Here is a 21,278-nt window from a genome sequence, read left to right on the forward strand (position 1 = left end):
AATGCCTGGAACTAGGTGATTGTGTACATTTCTATAATTTTATAAAATAAATTAAATATTGCTAAAGTAGTTTGGTAAACACCATAAAGTACATATTTAAATGCACCAGGTGCTTGAACAGAAAAAAATCCTATACTCACCACATTACTCATAATGTAGAATGTATGATAAACATTTAAGCTAGGTATCTGCTGTACATCTCCAACTCTGTAAACATTTGCACATCTATAATATTTTTGGTTACCTGCTTTGGTGGCAGACAAATATTAGTGAAGTGAATCTCCTGGAAAACCATAGAGGCCCCTGTGACAATAGGAGATATTGCAAGCCATGCAAGGAGACATAGGGCAGTGGATGTATAACATATCCCAGCACAGCTAGCTGGAATTCTGTAAAGAATTATATGTCATTTGTATATCAATCTGATTTGTACAGATGCTTGTGCTGAAAATGTATTTGTGAGGTTTGCTTGTGGTGAAAACGTATCAACAGTGTGCCCTGATGGAAAGAAAAGAAATGTACATGTATTATTGTCACTGACTTAAATGTATATATTTTGACAGAAGATATTGGAAAAGAAGACGTTAATCTCAAACTTCAAAAATAGTAACAAAATTAAACTACTGGGCCTAGGCCATAAAGATTGCATCCCACACTTTTGAATGGAGCCAAAGAAAAAAGGAGGTCATTGTCCCACTGTACTCATCCCTCATTAGACCCATTATAGCATACAACGTCCCATTTTGTATGTACCTCTCAAGACATCTGCAACAACTGGAAAGGCTGCAGAAATACCTCATAAAAGAATCGCAGGCCTAAAGCAGATGGCCTATGCTGACCACCTTAAAAAACTTCAGCTATACTCTGTCACATATCATCTACTTCGAGGCAATCTCTGCTTAACATACAAGGCCATATTAAACCCAGAGCTGTTGGACATGCTACACTTAAAGAAATCCCAATCCCTCAGAGCCACACGCTCCAGGGATCTAAATCTTGTCATCACAATAAACAAAACATGCTGGATGGATAGGTTCCTGACCCAGAGACTCCCCAGACTCTGGAAAAGACTGCCCATACATGTCAAGCAGAGGGCCTCTTTGGCCCTCTTCAAAAGGAACCTTGATGATTGGATGGGAGAAAGCAAATTCACCTCGGGGATCACGTCAGTCGCCCTGCTAGAGAGGGGTCCAATGAAGTAAATAGTGTGGGAAGAAATAGCCAGGGAATTGTTATGGCTAGGCTTGTATAGGCCCTAGGGCCAACAGCCTAGTACCAACCTATGAACCTATGAACCTATGCAATGCCTATGCTCGAGAAGAGTTTGTAGCTCCTGTAGTAAGAGTGGAATGGTTTTATTGTTTTATGGCTTCCAGATGCTTTAATAAAACTTAGTTATAGGTCTAGTGTGTACTGTAGAACATAGGTGCTGTATCCTGGCAGCTTCTAGTGATGGGGGATGTGACAATCAACCACTGCCAACCAGTAATCAAGGAGCTTCAATCCTCACCACTGGCAACAGTAGGGGACATTCACTGAGAGGATAACAGCTACACACACAGTATTTCCAGACGCAGCTCTCTGCATCAAGTGCAATTTTCCTTAAGAGGACACAGAGACCACAATCAGTCTGAGTCTGGTTTCTCCTTCTTCCTCCAGATCCCCAAATAAAACTCTCCACTAGCACAGCTATAGAGTTGAGATCTCAGCTGAGTGACCAAGCCAAGACCTCCAGCACCCTCTCTGTCCAACCAGTGCTTTGTGTCCCTCCCCCAAGTAGCTGACACACACACACATCTGGGAAAGTCTGGCACAGGTTTACTAGCTATGCCCCCTTCTGCCCAGACTATAAGGTAGTTTTCACTGCCACCAGTTACAACTACCAGTAACCTTAAGGCCCTTAACAAAGGGTGTCTAATCTTACTGTGTAATAATAATATTAACACAAATGGTATTTTGCCCAAGAGTATGGCTAATAGGAGTGGCCCACACAGTGTCACCAAATAAATATGCAAGTATTCTCAAAACTTAATATCTCTGCACAGATCAGCCACAATGAAAGGTTTAAATATATTTAATAATAAATAATAAAATAATAAGACAATATTAAATATATATTCACAGTGACATCAGAGTTCACAATTACAGGAAATATTTAAAGTAACATTGCAGTACAGGCTCACATAAATAAAGAAAACCATCTAAACTAAGCTTCACTATCTCATTCCTGACTGAATCTAAGAGAGTTACTATACCCTAAAAATTACTAATTGAGCAAGGCAGATGTGGTGAATGGTTCTTATTGTCAGGTCAAAGACCGAATACAGAATGCCCTGTCTCACTAAGAGACTTCCCAAGATAATATCTTAAATAGTACTGCTGGGATAGCTTGCAGAATGACATAATTTCTAGTTATCTGACCTCCAGTTCCCAGGCCAAAGCCCATTGCTGAAACTGGCAGTATTTAGCATCTACCTATAAAAATACTCATAAAATGGCTTTTGATCAGAACTTTGACAGATGCTGGAAGACATAAAACAATTGCATTCCTTCATGTTTCCAGACTAGCAATTAGTTCACTCTAAAGACAATACAGAAAGCTTCCTAGTACATACTTTGTATCTCTAGCTGTACTGAAACCTGAGAGATAGCCTCTTTTATGACCTAGTGTATAAAGTAATTTAATTTCAAATATTTTTCTAAAGTTTGTTGGATTGAGGTTAACCCTCCAGTTTCCTCTGTTAAAATATATACATTTAATCAGTTATAATAGTGCATGTTCATTTTTATTCTATTCCAGTAGGACACACTGTGGTAACATTTTAAACACAGCAGTTTACAAATGCCTTTTCAACACAAACATCTATACAGAACAGTTTGATATACACATGACATACAGTTCTAATACATTTGTAACACAAGCATCATATATAAATTATTTTGATATTCACAAATGACATATAATTATTTAAAAAATTCCAGCTAGCTGTGTTGCCAGCACCTCCTTTTGTCACAGGGATAGTGCGGGAAACAGAGAACCAGATGTGCTTGATGTCATTCTGTAAGCCAGAAATAATATTTAGATATTAGTAGGAGATTGCTCTCAGTATTCTGTATTCTGTCTTTGTCAACAAGGACCACTAATGTACTTCATCTTGCCTTGCACTAGTATGTGACCAGGGATAGTAATTTTCTAAATCAATTAGGAAGATATAGTGAGAATAGTTAAGTGTGGGTTTTCTCTAAGTGTGTGACTCTTTCCACAGGATCATAGGAAGTTACTAGGCTATTGGCCCTGAGGCCCTCACAAACCTAGCCAAGAATTGTGACCATGCTCTGACAAGTCAGCACTCAATGCCTCTGTCCAGCAGAGACACAGGTGGAATCTCAGGGGTGTATTTTCTATTCCCCATCCAATTATCCAGGTTGTGCTTAAAAGGGGTTGATGAGGTACTCTGATTGATGGGGAGCGGGAGTCTATTCCACAGAAGGGGGAGTGTCTGGAACACAAATCTGTCCCTCCAATAAGTTCTATTGATGTCACAGACTAGGTTGAGGTCATGGGTGCAGGTTACTGGAGTAGAGCTTGACTTTTGGATATGCGGCAGCCCCATTAAATGGGGGTCTGAGATTGCTTTGCATGTCAGACACAGATCACCTCTGGGGAGTCTTTTGGAGAGAGAGTAGAGGGACAGGGCCTTTAGCCTATCTGTGTAGGGTAGAGTATTCTGGTGAGGAATCTCTGGGATCTCTCCAGCTGCTGCATGTGCTTTGAAAGGTACATGCGGAAAGGGGCATTATACTTAATAATGGGTCTTATAAGGGAAGAATACAGGGATGTTATGACCACCTTGTCCCTGAATGAGATACTCTTACTAATAAGGTGGGTCATGTAGAAAGCTTTCCATACAGCGGAGGCAATATGGTGGTCAAAAGTCAGTTTGCTATCAAAGTGGTTGCCCACGTCCCTCACAACTGATTGCATGCTTAGGACCTTGTTATTAATGTGATAATTTGTGGGGATGTTACTCTCCCCAAAGGGGATGGTGATGCATTTTTTGGCATTCAGTTTGAGGCTATGTTTCTGGCATCAGTCATTTGCTTGGGTGAGACCCTCCTGGAGGATGTCCACATCACTAGGGGAATTTATGACAGTGCCCAGCTTGCAGTCATCTGCAAACTTGGTGAGCCATAGTCCACTGGTTTTGGCCTGCACCTCAGAAATGTATATCCCAAACAACAAAGGCCCCAAGACCGATCCCTGGAGTACACTATTTGTTATGGGTCAACTGCTTGAGGTGGCTTCCCCTATTTTGACTAGTTGGGTTCTATCAGTGAGCCAGTTTGCTACCCATCTGGTAACATATGGCTTGATGCCTGGCTGAGAGATTTTATATATTTTACCTGAGTGGGGAATACTATTGAAGGCTTTGGTCAGGTCAAGGTGGGCAGTGTGCACCATCTTCCCCTCATCCATGGCTTTGGCAACTGTCTCAAAAAGTCAACCAAATTTAACAGGCGTGGCTTTCCCCTGAATGAAACCAAACACTGTGAGATTGAGTGTTTGGAGGTTGCCAATGTCCCTGCTAATGAGGTCCATGATCATTTGTTCCATGGCCTTGCAAATCAGGCTAGAAAAGCTAATGTGTCTATAATTTCCTGGATCAGTGAATGCTCCACCTTTGTGCAAAGGGATGACAGTGACTGTCCTCCACTCAGCTGGGACAAAGCTGGTACTCAAGCTTTGGTTGAATAGGGTGCTTAATAGTGCTGCAAGTTCCTGCCTGAGTTCATGTAGGATGCAGCCTGGGATGTTATCGGGTCCCATGGAGGATGTATTTTTTGCCTTTGAGAGGGCAGTGATGACTTCCTCCCTAGAGATAAGGGGAAGGGGTCAGGTGCTGGAGATGTCCTGATATAGTGATGGGGAGGACAGAAGGGTGAAGTTTTCACTGAACCTATCCCCTAGCAGGTTGGCTATATCTACAATGTTTGTGTATGTGGTGTCCTTGACCACCAGATCTGAGCAGATATGGGTGCTTCCATTGAGAGTGCAGACATATGCAAAGTAATATAATTGGATACCCTTTTAAGCGCCTTATAGTAACTGACTGGTGGCAGGGAATCTACTGTATAGTCTGGGCAAAGTTGGTAGAGAGGATAATCTGTGCCAGCGTTTCTCAGGTGTGTGTGTGTGTGTGTGTGTGTGTGTGTGTGTGTGTGTGTGTGTGTGTGTGTGTGTGTGTGTGTGTGTGTGTGTGTGTGTGTGTGTGTGTGTGAAAATTAAACCTCAAAGAGTGTGTGTGTCAGCTATGTGGAGCAGGGACATGAAGTACTGGTTTCACATAGAGGGTGCTGGTGGGCTTGGCTTGAACACTCAGCTGAGGACATAACCCTACAGCTGTAGCAGTGGTGAGTCTTATTGGGGTCCTGGAGGGAAATGGAGACAACCAGACCCTGGGCTGAGTGTGTGCCCTATGTGCTCTTAAGGGAAATTGTGCTTGATGCAGAGAGATCTGCATCTGGAAATACTGAGTGTCTTCTTCTTTCGACTGCTCCCGTTAGGGGTCGCCACAGTGGATAATCTGTTTCCATTTCTTCCTGTCCTCTGCATCTTGCTCTGTCACACCAACAACCTGCATGTCCTCTCTCACCACATCCATAAGCCTTATCTTTGGCCTTCCTCTTTTCCTGTTACCTGGCAGCTTCATCCTTAGCATCTTTTTCCCAATATACTGTGCATCCCTCCTCAGCACATGTCCAAACCAATGTAATCTTGCCTCTCTGGCTTTGTCTCCAATCCTTCCAACCTGGGCTGACCCTCTAATATACTTATTCCTAATCCTGTCCACCCTCGTCACACCCAGTGCAAATCTTAACATATTTAACTCTGCCAGGTCCAGCTCTGACTCCTGCCTTTTTGTCAGGGCTACTGTCTCCAACCCATATAACATAGCTGGTCTCACTACCCTCTTGTAGAACTTCCCTTTCACTCTTACTGGTACTTGTCTGTCACAAATCACTACTGACACTCTTCTCTACCCACTCTATCCTGCCTGTACTCTCTTCTTCACCTCTCTTCCACACTCACCATTACTGTAAACTGTTGATCCCAAGTATTTAAACTCATCCACCTTCACCACCTTTACTCCCTGCATCTTCACCATTCCTCTATCCTACCTCCCATCCACACACATATATTCTGTCTTAGTCCTGCTGACCTTCATTCCTCTTCTCTCTAGAGCATATCTCCACCTCTCCAGGGTCTCCTCCATCTATTCCTTACTCTCACTACAGATCACAATCCATTTGTATTCCAAGTGAATATCCCTCTCCAGCGTCAGTGGTGCGGATTCAGGCTCCTTGATTACTGGCCCAAAGTGGGGATATCTAGCCCCCTTCATGGCTGTATTCCTATATTATGAGGGCTCTGTAAGTCCTGACTTTGGCTACATCATTACTAGATGACATGCCTAAAGCCACCTTTAAACTACAACAAAAAAGAAAAAAAAAACAAAAAAATCTTGCTTTTTTCCCACTTTCTGAAAGTTAAGAAAGTTCAGTTACAGATTTGCTGTTCTGAACTGTTTGGATGTTTCTAGAAGACCAGTGCTTGCTTGGGCTAAAGGGAAGTCTCTGTGTTCACCAGTGGGAGTGGTTAACACTGAACAGCCTACCTGTCCCTGGAGGAGTGGTTACTACCTAGAAGCTGTAGTTTTATTGGCCATTTTGGGTCAATTCTAAACTCCTTGATCTCTCTCTCTTAAAAACCTACAACTCTCTTTTTGCATGGTTTTGCACAATGAGCAGCGTCGGGCAGTGCCACCTAAACAGGTTTAAACTATTCCAGGCTCCACAAAGTCTGCTCTTCACTTTTTCCCATAGAACTGTTCAAACTCTCAAAGTAATCACTCTATTCTCTTTCTAAAGCCCTGCACTTGCTCAGCTCTTATAAGGAAACACTAACTAACTAAAGCACTACACCCTCCTTGACTTCTCATAAGTATTAGGCTCCCGATTGGTCCTTCCTGATCAAGTGTAAAATCAGTTCCCTTCCCTAATCTGATCAGTAAAAAAACAGTTCCCTATACTAATCTGGTATGTCCAAGGGTCAGTTTCAAGGTTACTCTCCAGTCCAGCTGGTGAATCTGGGAATTTTGAGGCAATGTTACAATTGCCTTATGTACACAGACAACCCTCTCCTCCTTCCAACAAACTCTAATACATGTGAGAGATGCAGTTACACAGCCAAACTGGAGGCAGAGCTCTCTCAACCCAAGACTGGCACAGTCAGTCAGGAGGAAAAGGTAACCACCCACACCACAAATACAGTCTCATGCAGACCTATTGCATCTGCATATCCAACACATAAACACACAAAAACATACTCGGAGGCTCTAAATAAAAATCTGCCTAAACAGCAAATACCTCCTAAGCAGATATCCAAGCAACAGCCACCCCTCAACAATACCCATGAATCACATATCTCACAAAATCAGTGTGCCTCACAGTCACAGCCCTTAAGGCCAAACAACACACCAAATACACTTGTTATAGGGGACTCTATTGTCCAGCACACTGACGTCCCGCTCACCAAGCTGAACAAGGAGAAGGTCACTGTAAGCTGCCTGTCGGGTGCCAGGATCCGCCACATAACACAAGCACTCAGGTCACTCCAAAGCAAGTACAAGTATGACTCCATCATTGTCCATGCTGGTGTGAATGACCTGAGATGTACCTCCCTGGACTACATGAAAAGAGACATAGAGGAGCTCTCTGACCATGTAGCCCAGGCTGGTATGACCCTGACCTTGAGTAGCATCTTGCCCTCACCAAGAATGATGCCACAGTATAAAGACAAAATGATCAGTTTCAACAATTGGCTAAAGTATTGGTGTCATTCGAAGGCGATCCAGTGTCTGTCAGCCTGGGATGACATGCTCGACAAGCCACGTTGCTTCGCTAGGGACGGCTTGCACCTGTCACCCTTAGGCTTTCATATACTGGCCAAGGCTCTTGTCACCCCCATAGTGCCTTTTTTAGGCAAGGCTCAAAGGACAAACCCACCTCCATAGACAACCGAAGGATAAAAAAACTAAAGGTAATGCTACTCAATGCCAGAAGTCTAAACCTCAAGATGCACGCACTCGAGGCTCTCCTCAGTATGGAGAAAATCAATGTCTGTGCAGTAACAGAAACCCGGTTCAAGGCTCTTGAGAGCACCCCAGCACTACCAGGTTATAACTCATACCATGCGTTTCGGCCCCAAAACCCGGACCGAAGCACAAAAGGAGGGGGAGTATCTATATTCATCAAAGATACCTACACCTCCAGGTTAGTGGCACTGTACGAAGCATCAGAAACCATCCATGTGCAACTAACAGCGGGCAAAACTGCCTTTCAGTTTGTAGCCTGCTACAGAACACCCTCCCTATTACAGGAACCCCACTTGGCATTCCTGAGAACACTGGAGAATATGAAAGTCTCTCCAAACACTATGTTATTAGGTGACTTCAACTACCCAAACATTGACTGGGAAAACTACTCAAGCCCAAACACCCTCGCTCAACAGTTCCTTGAATTTATAAACTCTAATGCAATGGAACAACTGGTCACCACTCCCACAAGAGAGAACAACATATTGGACCTGGTCATCACCAACATGGGGACTCTATGTTCCACACTAGAGGTAAACCCCTCATTGGTAAGATCAGACCATAAACAAATTTCCCTGGACATCCATATCCTGTCCCCACCCCCAGCCAAGGAAATCACTGTAAAGAATTTCTCAAAAGCCAACTTTGGAATCCTTCAAAGCCCCTGGGCCATAGGATAATACAGCCCAATCTGCAGAATCCTTTACAAATGCATTCTATGAGCACCTGCAGGAATGCATGGATCATGCTATCCCAAATAAAACCAAGACTCACTCCTACAAAAACAGGAGACCGGTCTGGTGGACCCCGGCCATAAATAAGCTATACAACAGAAGGAGGAAGCTACTACATGACAGAGCAAAATCCCAAAAAGAGAAGGCATCTCTGATCAGTATTAGCAAGAAACTTTGATCCCTCATAAAACCATCAAAGGCCAGTTTAGAAAGAAAAATTGCCCTAGACACTAAAGATAATCACAAGGCCTTCTTTAGTTATGTCAGGAACATGGGTGGAAACTCCCAGATATGCTCTGAATTGTTGCATAACGGTACAAAATATACTGAACCTACAGACATAGCAAACATCCTGGCAGACAGATTCAGCGCAAACTTCTCCCCCCCCCTCCCCCCAAAGGAGCAAATGCCTATCCCAACTGAATGTAACCTCCCTGACATCACAGATGCACAGGTGAAAGCTGCCCTCTCCAAAGCAAAAAACAGCATCTATGGGACCGGATGGTGTCCCAGGCTGTGTCTTACATGAGCTCCAAGAAGAACGGAACCCTCACATTAAGTCACTGTTCAAACTTAGCCTTACTACAGGATATGTACCCAAAGAATGGCGTACTGCTACAGTGGTCCCACTCCACAAAGGTGGTGCCACAACAGACCCCGGAAACTATCGCCCCATAAGCCTGACTAGTCTGGTCTGTAAAGCTATGGAGCATATTATCATGGAATTCATAAACAAAGACATTGGGAGCCTCCAGACACTGGACCCTACCCAATTCGGCTTTGATAAGGGCAGATCTTGCCTCTTAAACCTAGTTGATTTATTTGAAACAATTACCAAAGCCATAGATGAGGGCAAGGTAGTCCACACAGCCTACCTGGACCTTGCAAAACCCTTCGACACAATACCCCACTCGGGCATCACAAATAAGCTTACCAGCTTAAATATCAACCCCTATATCACAAGATGGATTGCAAACTGGCTCAGAGATAGAACCCACATGGTCAGAATCGCAAGTGCCATGTCCGAATCCAAACCAGTTACAAGTGGCATCCCACAGGGCTCAGTTCTGGGACCTCTCTTGTTCAGTATATACTTCTCTGAGGTTCAGGCTAACACGTGGGGATTATGGCTGACAAAGTCTGCAGATGACTGCAAACTGGGGGCCATAATCGAATCTCCAGCTGACACAAGCATCCTCCAAAAGGGTCTCACAGAGACGGATGCTTGGTGCCAGAGCCATGGCCTCAAGCTAAATGCTAAAAAGTGCATAGTCATCCCCTTTGGGAAAAACAAGGTGCCCACAAATTACGACATAGGTGTTAATCCATTAAGTATGGAAGAAGTAATTAGAGATTTGGGGACCAACGTAGATAGTAATCTCTCCTTTGATAATCACATTGCCAAAGTGGTTAGAAAGACCTTCTATATAGCCCACCTTATCAAGAAAGGGTTTGCATCTAGATCAAGAGAGGTCATTGTGCCCCTCTACTCATCACTCATCAGGCCCATAATTGAATACAATGCCCCTTTTGGGATGTACTTTACCGAACACCTGCAGCAACTGGAGAGACCCCAAAAGTACCTCACCAAGAGGATCATGGGCTACAAACAGATGTCCTATGCAGCTCGACTAAAGAAACTCCAGCTCTACTCAGTTGCTTACCGCCTACTCAGAGGCGATCTATGCCTGACGTACAAAGCCATGTCAAACCCAGAATTAATGGTCATGCTCCACCTCAAAAAATTCAAGTCCCTTAGAGCTACACGCTCCAGGGACCTAAACCTCAGCACAAAAATAAATAGGACATGCTGGAGGGACAGATTCATTTCCCAGAGGCTCCCATCACTCTGGAATAGAATCCCAATTCATGTTAGACATAGCCCCTCGCTGACCCTCTTCAAGCGAAATCTGGATGCGTGGATGGGAAATCACAAATTCACCCATGGGATCTCTTCTGTGTCCCTGCTAGACAGAGGCACAGTAAACTAATCTTAAAAGGGTACCTTCTGTGACCTACTTTACAGAGGCACAGTAGGCTAATCTAATAGGGAGGCGGAAGCCAAATGCACTCTGGCAAGGTTTATAAATGCCCTAGGGCAGATAGCCTAGTGTCTCCCTATAAACCTATGAACCTATGTATGTAAATAAATATCCCACATGCAATCCATAGTTGATAAATATAGCAACAGCCTGCAACCTTTACACCTCCTTCTATGGAGTATAATGACTGACATTTCTACAAATGTAAAAGGTGACCACACTGCACAAGGATTGCACCTACTAATCAGAGAACTCTTCTAGTAAGTTAAGTTGTTTTTTCCCCTAAACCTGTCTTAGAGCAGCTCAGCCTGTTACTGAATTATCTTTGACTGTTATTGCTACACATTATGGATTTCCCTAGCAAGTATTCCTTAAATGCTCAAGTTTTTCCTTAATGATCATAGAAAACAACGCAGGCTTGGGAAAATACAAATCTTACACAGTTTGGGGCAAAACATTTTCAACATGAAATTAACTTAGGGGTTGGATGGATGTGTAACAGTCAGCCATTAACTATTAGAAAGACATGCACTCTTCGTCATGGGAAAAATGTTTCTATAAATCATTAACATTGCTTTTATTACTTTTTCTTCTTGAAGGGTTACAACCAGACTATCCTTGTGTCCTTGGCTATGAGCCAGCATTGCATTGCATAATATACAGCTTCAGCTTGACAAAAAGGGCATTACGCACACACACACACACACACACACACACACACACACACACACACACACACACACACGCACACGCACGCACACACACACACACACACTCACACACACACACACACACACACACACACACACACACACACACACACACACACACACACACACACACACACACATCTACAGCACAATAAAACACTGGAATTTTAGAAGACTACAGCAAACAGCTTGCCACAGTTTTAAAGCAACCCTATAAGAATTAGTCCTTCTGCATGCCTTTCTCCATCTAGTGATAAAACAAGTCAAGCATTCTAAAAAAATCACATGAATAGCTTATTACAAGTAACATTGATTTGCAGATTACATTTATTAACTTGTATCTTAATATACACACATTTTATCTTAATAACAATATGTGTTTCAGATGTTGCTTCTTTACATTTATGAATATATCTAAAGTAGAAACAAATTCCACAGAATACGTGTGTACAATCCGATGATAGACCCTTACTATTTGAACAAATGGCCCCTGTATGCATATATTATAGTCATTTGCTTTTTTGTTGTCATTTTGTTTCTTGTTCACCAAGGGCTAAAAATATTGAAGAAGTCTTGTTAAGCAGCATATTTAGAACATAACTGCATTTTACACCTTTATTAATATCACTATTATATCAATAAGTTCTGATAATGGAGATACATGCATATAATAACCAGAGACTGATGTCACGTCTTAAGAACATTAATGAAGACATATATGCTATTATGCATTCAAAAGATTGTGTGCTGAAACACTGTTAATACAAGGGAAATTTGCATATCCCCCATGTTGTACTGATACAGAGCAGTTTGTACATACCTTAATGCAAATTTAGTATGAAATATGCATCTCTTATGAACATTTAGCAAGTAAATTACCATCAGTTAAACAAAATGGGAGTTCTTCAATAGTGCAGTGGATTGGTGGTTACTTAAAATATTAGGAAGTCTGAAGTTTACAGCTTATGGTAAAACGAATTTCTTTCAAAAGTGAAAGAAAACTCTAGACTATTAGAAGACATGTTATGATAAGTCAGTAAAATGAAGCAGAGAATAGCTTGAATCCATTGTTAGACACTGCCAGTAATTTACTTTTGTCTGACAATTAGAACTCACTGAGTATCCCTTTTTCTCTGCTCCTCAGACCACACTGATACTTCAGGCTAAGAGGCTGTGGGTTTGGGAGATTGTAGCATTTGAGAAAGGTCAGTTTGGCAATACACATACTGAGAAAATAACACTGCAATCAAGGCTACATTGTATTCCTTTGGGTGATCATTTATTTTTGTTTTTCTTCAAATAAACTGTTATTTTACTAAAATGAACAATACCCTTCCCTTTCACACAACCAAGTAAACATGTTACTCTTTTTTTCTTCTCAAAAATCCTGCATTTAAGCATCTAACAATACACTTGTAGTATAGCAGTCTAATGGCTATAATATGTGACCCAAAACTTTAGGGTTCTGTTCTCAGTCCTCGCTTCCTGTTAGTGTTTGCACATAGTTTGCACATTTTCTTGTGTTTCCATGGCTATTGTGCAAGGTAATCTGGTCTTTGCTCCATTAACAGAAACATGCTAGTTAACATGATACTGTAAACTCTCTGCACACCTTTTTTTTATTTTTACTAAAACTTGTAAATAGCTTAAAGCATCCAGTTAAGTGAACTCATCCTTTGTCAATTGAGTTCACTTAGGCATTTAACAAACTACTACATTAACGTGTTAACATTGCTCACTAACCAGATTCTATACCTAGTACTCAGAGCAAGAAATAGAACCATAATATAAATATTTGTAATTTTGTAGAGAACTTATTTATTTATTTATGCGTTTGGTTGGTCTCTTGCTCTGGATATTTAACTGAACTGAGGTGACTATGCTGCCCCCAGTGGTGGGATGAATGTACCACTGGTGCTGGAGCTAAGTCTAATTTTTACCTTGGGATGTAAGCATTGTTTCCTCTGCCCATCTTCTTCCTGTAAAAAGGTAAATGGTTAGTAAGATTATAAGTTTGCATATATACTCTGCCATCTGATACAAATGCACACAGTTTCTTCATAGATCAATTATTCACTACATGGGAATGCCACTGCAACATGCATTGCTTCTAGAAAGATCTACTAGCTATTGTATAATATCTTTATGTGTAATTTGTAGTTAAGTATTCAGGCAATGGATATAAATAAGAATGAAAACCTTGTATGTTACAAACAGGTGCTTTAGTTGCTCAAAAATAACTATCCAAAACCACCTAACTAAAAATATATGTGCTAAGAAATGCTAGTGATCAATAAAAAATGCTGTAATTATTTTATGGACATAGCCATATACACCCATACCCAGTCTACAGACTAGCGAATATAATCAAGTAATTTGCTGTATTTTGGAAAAAAGTGAGCATATGCTTCCAGAAGACATAGCAGAAAGCAGATGCATTTTAGAGAACTCTGCATGTGATTTTGAGTGACTGTCTACTGACAATGTAATCTTGTATCACCCGTTATAAGAAGATCCAACCATCAAATAGTAATGCTACAAAAGGCACATATAGTACAAAAACAAGTGTGTCATCATTTAATGCGATTCTCTTTTTCCTCACATTTCTTGTAGGAAAACGAATGAGGAAATGTCATTTCAGTGGACCACCAATGAATTACCCTACAACCAAATTTAACTGACAGGGAATCTAGACAGCAGTTAAAAGCCAGTCAAATTAAATGGTTATAGCAGTTGGCCTGTATCTATCCCTGACACTAGCAGTAAATCAGTCAAGCACCTGATTAACCAGATACAGACTTCGTTTTATTGCACATTAATCACTGTATGAGGTTCCAGAGCTCTTTCCAAAGAAGACATTATCTCAATAAATTATTAAAGATACTCATCCAAGCCCTAAATCCTTTTAAACTGCTAATGCATGTTTTAGTCAAATAGGGTCCATATTGACACCTACAAACACTTTTGTACATTAGATTTTATAGGTATTTATTATCTCATCGATGTTTTATACTGGATAGATGTTTGGTTTATAGTGAAGTGGGTTTTGATAACTTTATACAAACTCACTTCCAGTGCTTTATCTAAACATTTCTGTATGCAGTTTCAGTTTGAAAATGGATTCTGTCCATTCTCTATCCAAAATGACAGAAATGTGACTCCTCAGTCCTTTAATTAAGAAATGTTTTTAAATAGTATGGGGAGTATCAACGTAACCAAAATAAAGATGCAAACCTTATCGGATTCCCATTTATATCTCCATTTTTAGAATTGCAGCCACTGAAAGCTATTTCACCCAGGCTGATGAACCCAGCTCTCAGGAGAATTTTGAGTTAACTAAATGAAAGATATATTTTTAATAGATTATTAACTGGGTAAGCCCACTGGATACAAGTGTCCCTATTCAAGGAAAACATTTTGGCTAGGTGGTATGCTTAGAGTGACACAGTAGGAAAATAGAGGTGGTAGGAATCAAACCTTGTACCATGGGTACAGAAAGCAGCTCATTAACAGCTCAGAGACTGAGTCCTGTAAACTAATTGCCAGTCATTGCTCACATGGAAATTATATCATTCATGAATAGAAATGAGTTCATCTACTCAATGAGATATAAAGCTTTTCTTTATCCAAGCTAAGAAAATGTCATATTTTATTTACCAAGGGGAGAAATATAGTAGGCAAATGAGGCACAAAACAAATAATAAAACACAAAAAGATGAAAAACTGGCATCTCTTTATCTAAATGATTGTATGTGAAAAATATATGCATTAAATATCAGAAAACCGAAAATACAGTTTTAAGTGTCAGTGCTGGAAATATTGGCTTACTATTATAGACACTTATATATAACACACATGCTTGCTTGTGTGCCTGCTCACACACAGACATACACACACACATACACAGACACACACACACACACACACACACACACACACACACACACACACACACACACACACACACACACACACACACACACAGCACACCTACACTCATACATAATAACTAAAATTTAGCAGAAGAGACTTAATATAATGTTTATGTGAATTCCTTTGGCTTCAGTAGAAAGAGTAGCTACAACTGAATGTCTATTAACTCCTCCTTCCCCTAAGTGTTGGATTCATATCACAGTAGATCTTAAGGTATACTAGAAATTTTACTGCCCAGTATTATTTTTAATTGGTTAGCCATATTGCTAGGTTACATGAACTGGGACAGATGTGTAGTAAAACTTCTCTACACATCAGCACAGAAAATACTATTCCCTGCACTAAAGTCACACCCCAAGTTTCTGTATAATTTGTCTTTTTGCTTCAAGTCATTATGAAGGCCTGGAATGGTAAGAAAAAATGCGTTTTTGAGAGTTAAATGTTAAAATACTGCACCCTGGATTTCCATCTTCCAGTAAATGCTATAAAGCAAAGCACACCCCATGAAAGTATCATTCAGAAACTTATTAATGAATGTACCTATTTTTATTTTTGAACTGGAATAGTCTAACTGCATAAATATTGCACCTTTTCTGTGGTGGCCCTAAGAGAAACTCTTCAAAATCAACAAGTAATACAAATGCATATATAAGGGAAAAACATAAGAAACATGAATGTATTAAGGCATCTTAAACAACGGAAATACAAAGTTATACAACTGGAAATGATTATAGTTACTTGATATGTGAGTATAGATAAATTGTTTATTGTATAAAGATAATAGCTATATATGTTATTATAGCAATAACCCATGCCTGGGTGTGGATAATGCTGGATTTACCCATGGTTGGTGTGGTTTGGTCACTTGGGCTTCGACCTCGTGACCAAATCACACCAACCATGGGTAAATCCAGCATTACCCACACCCAGAAGTGGGTTATTGCTATTATACAATAAAATTATTTAAGAAATAATGGCATTGTATAATGGCTCCTTGCTGCACTTCCGCAGCTGTCTGGTATTCTGCGGCAGTTCTGATGTACTGCACATGCGTATGCTTACGCAGTACATCAGAACTGTGGATGGAAGCAATGGGGAAAGCAAGATCTCTGTTGCTTTTTACAAACTGTCTTGCTATGTTAAAGGAGTTTAACATAGCGAGACAACTTTAAAAAAGCAACGGAGAATCTCCATTGCTTTTTTTAAAGCTGTCTCGCTATGTTAAACCCATTTAACATAGTGAGGCAGCTTTAAAAAAAGCAACAGAGAAAGGAAGATCGCCGTTAATTTTTTTAAAGCTGTCTTGCTATGTTAAACTCTTTTAACATAGTGAGACAGTGTCTAAACAGCAACTGAGATCTTGTGTTCTCCGTTGCTGTAAAAAAAAAGTTATACTAATGGAAAATGTCCAGGAGACCGGACTTTTTTCCATTAGTATAGGTCTGATTTACGACGTGCACGCTGACCAATCAGCGTGCATGTTTTGGAATATTAATGGGGGGTTGTTGTATAATTACATTTATTGCATTTATAAGAGAGGACACAAGTGAGGACATACCTCTCAAGTGTACCTCATTACGAGGAACGTACCTCATTTGGGGTTTTAAAAAGTTCATGCTCCTTGAAGTTCCCTCAAAGTTCCACATTGAAAGACTCTGTCACACATTCAGTGTTAGGAATTTTTTATGTGGAATCCACTGTAAATAGAAATGAATCATATTCATTCATTAAAAGATCTTCTCTATAAGTAAAACCAGCATATTTTAACCATCCTATGACCTTCCTAGTTGAAGTTGTTAATAAGCCATTAGTATGTGTCCACATTTTGCCCATTTGTTCCACATTATGAGGGCTAGTGTTCCTCATTTTGGACATGGAAGGTTGAGAGCTATGAGTGAGGAGATTACAGGAAGTGGGCAACTCGATATGTTATACATATTAGAGAAAAAGAAAACAAAATGAAAAGAAACAGACAAGTAGAAAGTATAAATAACAAGGCGGGATTTAGGATAATAACATGACGAGCTAATGCAAAGTAATGAATCAGAAAGAGAGATGAAGATAAAGGATGGGGATTAGTTACAAAAGTAAGAACAAGGCAGGAATAAAGTAGTGATGGCTGTCTTAGTCTGGTGCAGAAATCTATTCATGCTACAGGATTATTTGTGATAAGTAACATACAGGGTACACAAGTATATTTGATACAGCAACTCTGTTATCACTTTATACAAGGACAAGGACAGGTATTATCTACTTAATCTATTAGAATGGTTAGAACTTTTTTAAATTGTTTATTCACTTCTAATGTCTGTTGGTATTGGTGTCAATGCTTTTATGACAGTGATTGAGAAATGAGAGTCTTTGTAGTGATTTGTTGATTTAGTGGCTGTACTTCATCGTGGTTTTGCAGTGTCGGTGGCCTAGCAGGATTGCACTTTATACTAAACTTTTCGAGTAGAACATAGGCCCGTGTAGTAAACTGTGTACAATTTTACCCAGGAAGAGTATCAGACTGTGATAAATGTCCAAGCAACTTACCTTCTGCCATGCATAACAATGGTGCATATTCTTTACAGTAGGTGTTCAGGAAATGTGGCAAAATTATTATAACATTTTCTTGATTGTGTCATCTGTATAGCACCCCTAACTCTTGATTTGTTTAGATGCAACATTGGCACTAGGTGTATCAGATTTTAGATTCTCATTGATAATTACTCCCAATAGTTTTGTTTGACTTGCTTTTTCAATTGCTATACAAAATACAAGAGTACTGTTTTTGGTTTTGGGGATTTGGGGAGGTTGGCATGATGATTAAGGTGCTTACCTTACAGTCACAAGATGCAGGGTTTTATTCACACATGCAATAATTGTCTTAGCTTTAAATAGGTCACAAAGGCAGTTAGCTTAGTATTAAGCTAAGAACCTATGACCCAAGGCAAAGAATTTTTTTACATTAAGAAATATTAGGAAGTTGGTCAATATACTATGGCATGACATGATTGTTGAGTGATTGCAGAGAGGTGTTTTAATCAACTAACATTTCAAATAAGGGAAGAATCATTAGCATGTTTTATTTGTACTTAGTATGTACATGTTATTCATGGCTGTGGTACAAAGTAGGTGGCTCGGAAGGGATCCATGCGAGACTCCTGGTGTGACTGAATAGGCAGAAGAGGCCATGTTTTATCACCTAACTGCTTGTGATATTTGGCCAAAGTAACTTTTGAACTAGTCTGCTCTATGTTCTTTGCTTCCTGTGGTCCAGGGTTTGGTTACCTCAGCTTATATTTGCTTGTTGTGTGGTTCTAAGCAAGTCATTTAACCAGAATGTGCACCCAGGCTGAGTCAGAAGAAAATCCTGTGGAAAGGTAGCTTAGCCTGATTAACAAGTACAATATACAATAAACGTAAATGAAATAATATATATTCAGTTCGGATAGTCCCTTCACTCTCTTTCTCTCTTGACATAGCTTTGCCACAAACATGCGTATCAACTTATATTCTGCTACTATATCTCCCACACATAGCTTTGCCACAAACATGCGTATCAACTTATATTCTGCTACTATATCTCCCACGTACTATAACCTTACTGCTCACAATACAATTATGAAAAATGTTTTCATTTATAAAATGAAATATGAATTACCTCTGCTTTACATTAATTCTTCAAAAAATACACACAAATTGAGAACCATTGAAAATAAAATATTCAGATTTGTCTTACCTGTTGATACAAATATGCATCACTGCTTCCCCCATGAACAAGTTAAATGGTTACCCACTGCAACAGGGCTCTTTGTTCATGTTAATTCATGTTATAAACTCTTCAACAGTGTTACTACCATCCTCTTAGTAGGCTACTCCCAATGAGGGAGGTAAATTCCTCATCTAGAGCAGCCAGGTTGCCTCTCTTGCTCTTGCTCGGCCAAATTTAAAACTGCTGTAGGAGAACAATCTTTCCCTAGAGTAGGGCCTGCACTCTGGAACAACATCTCAAATTATGTTAAAATAGTATGACCCTGCAAACTTTCAAAAACTCCCTAAAGGAACATCTGCAGAATAAAGCTAAGTATGGAGACTGGTTAAACATCACCACTTACTGCTTCCTAAACACCAAGGGGGTTGGGAGGGTATCGGTAATGTTCCTAAACTCACTGCTGACTAGTTGATGCCTTACAAACACACTAAACTCACTGCTGACTAGTTGATGATTATGTGTACCTCTAACAATTACCAACTATACTCGTATGCAGTGCCTTCACATGCAGCTGCCAACACATCAAAGGGATCTCATCATAAATGTTAGCAACTGGACTTTAGATTTTATATCATAGTGTTATATTTCATTGTTTAGCATTGCCAGCATTGGTTTAATCTCAGTTGCATATCTGTGAAGGTCCTTGCACTAAATATTTAGTATTAATCTGCAAAGTATTTGGATCTTTAAATATTTTCTTATTAATTTCACCAAGGTCATGTCTAAAGAGAATAAGGATAGCAGTTAACTTAGCTAGTTAACGAACAGAAACTAAGTAAGCTAATAAAACAAATAGTAGGACCTGATGTGAGACTCCATTAAAGACCTTAGATGAAGCTTAGAACATTGGTGGTGACATGACATTCCTTGATTTTATTGCTTGTTGTTGTTCACCAAGGAAGACAGGACAGCAGATTTTCTAGTATAGAACAGCACACAAGTTTATTTAGTTATTTAGCTGTTGCTCCATAGTTACAGAAATCGACAAAACTACTGCCTTTGTGAAATGAAATCATATAAGATGGTTTTCTATAAATGGATGCACGATATTCTTTGTTAGAATTGTTTGGAACAATTGTTATTTGGTAGCAAATTGTAGGATCAGCCATTTAAAATATAGGAGTGATAATAGCTTGGGTTAGTGAGATTTTGTTTATTTTAGAGACTAATGCTGACAAAAGACTGAATTTACCATCTGAGCATTACAGATCACTGCTTGCGGATGAATTATGCCATTTTGTGAAGGACAAAGCTACTTGTATTAAATGCACATTGAATTTACATTGACGTTAAACTTTTTGTGGCACAGGGGTTTGTTGTGATTTTGATTGACTAGCTTAGTTTAACTTTGCTTAGTTTTTGTTTGTGGATCAATAAATTATTCTTTACGTATAATCTGTAGCAGACTAATACTTTTGCAGGTTTGGTGCAGTTGAGTGAATTTCCCATTTTATTTCCAAGCTTCATCCTTAGGGTTCATTATTTGTTTTATTTTTTTTAATTAATCAAGGCAATGGATTCAATTTGGTTTTCTCTTTGCACACTGTTCTAATCAGTCAAGGATGCTTAAAAAGTTTGAATAAACAACTGTACAGTATCATGTGAGAGAACACTAAGTGAGTTTTGATAGTATATTATTAATGACTCTATTTATTTTTATGGGCTTACTTAGTTATAAGGCTTGGTGAAAGTAAAGTTCTAGGCGCCAGCTTCATCAAGTGTTTTGTATGTTTAATTGGTGTTCTAATGGATTATAATGATGTCATCTAGTAATTATGGTGTAGCTATATAAGGAAAGTTAATTTGTGTATTGAATTGTCTGATGAAGGAAGGGTATCAACCTTTCCGAAAGCGCTAACACAATAAATTATTTTTGCTTGTTTGTAGCTACCAGTTCATTCGCTGCCTTTTGTGTGGTTCAAGTTTAAATTTTAGTTTGTTTG

Source organism: Protopterus annectens, chromosome 8.part1 (genome assembly GCF_019279795.1).
Source record: "Protopterus annectens isolate FY-2018-M chromosome 8.part1, PAN1.0, whole genome shotgun sequence".
NCBI classification, from domain to species: Eukaryota; Metazoa; Chordata; order Ceratodontiformes; family Protopteridae; genus Protopterus; species Protopterus annectens.